This window comes from Sinocyclocheilus rhinocerous, unplaced genomic scaffold (assembly GCF_001515625.1).
Source record: "Sinocyclocheilus rhinocerous isolate Xijiao unplaced genomic scaffold, SAMN03320098_v1.1 scaffold877, whole genome shotgun sequence".
NCBI lineage: Eukaryota > Metazoa > Chordata > Actinopteri > Cypriniformes > Cyprinidae > Sinocyclocheilus > Sinocyclocheilus rhinocerous.
The window spans coordinates 562,736-563,446 of NW_015662177.1; positions in this window are offsets into that span (position 1 = coordinate 562,736).

Here is a 711-nt window from a genome sequence, read left to right on the forward strand (position 1 = left end):
CGCGACTGAACGAATCACTCCCCGAGACGACTCGTTCTTCCCGAGTCACATTAAAGATTAGTTCAAAACGAACGAATCGTTCAAGAACGACCCATCACTAATACGCTAGCTGAGCTGAATAAAAAGCAGAACAAAACTTGGAAGACAATAAACACACGATTGCGAAAATATACGGTTTATGTGTGCTTTTCAAGTTGTCTCCAGGTAATAAATAAACTTTATGAATAATGCAGTACTGATTGACATATAATTTAGTGGCCTATACAAACTATACATTTCCTGCCTTATTCTGCGATAAAAATGGGGAAAAGGTGCTCGTAGTAGCCTTTATAAACCGATCATACAACGCTCCGCTGAAAACTCCACTTACCGGACACCACACCAGCAGCCGCGGACGTTATGAAAGCATCCTGGTAGTGCTCTACATTAAAGGTGTCTGAACGTGAGGGATAATCCCTGATGAGATCGTCAGGTGAAAGGTCATCATCATGTGGATAATTTTATTTACGACTAAATTATTATTAATTCATTTTACTAATAGTTAGATTGGGCAGGCCTTCACAAAATGGCGTTTAATAAAAAAAAATAATAATTGCCTTGACAAAAGGGCACTTTGGGCATCAAGGGGAAAAGGGACAGGTGCTCAAGCACCCATCGCACCCCCCTCTGCACGTGCCTGCTTTTTATTGTTTTAGGCGTCACTATCCGAAC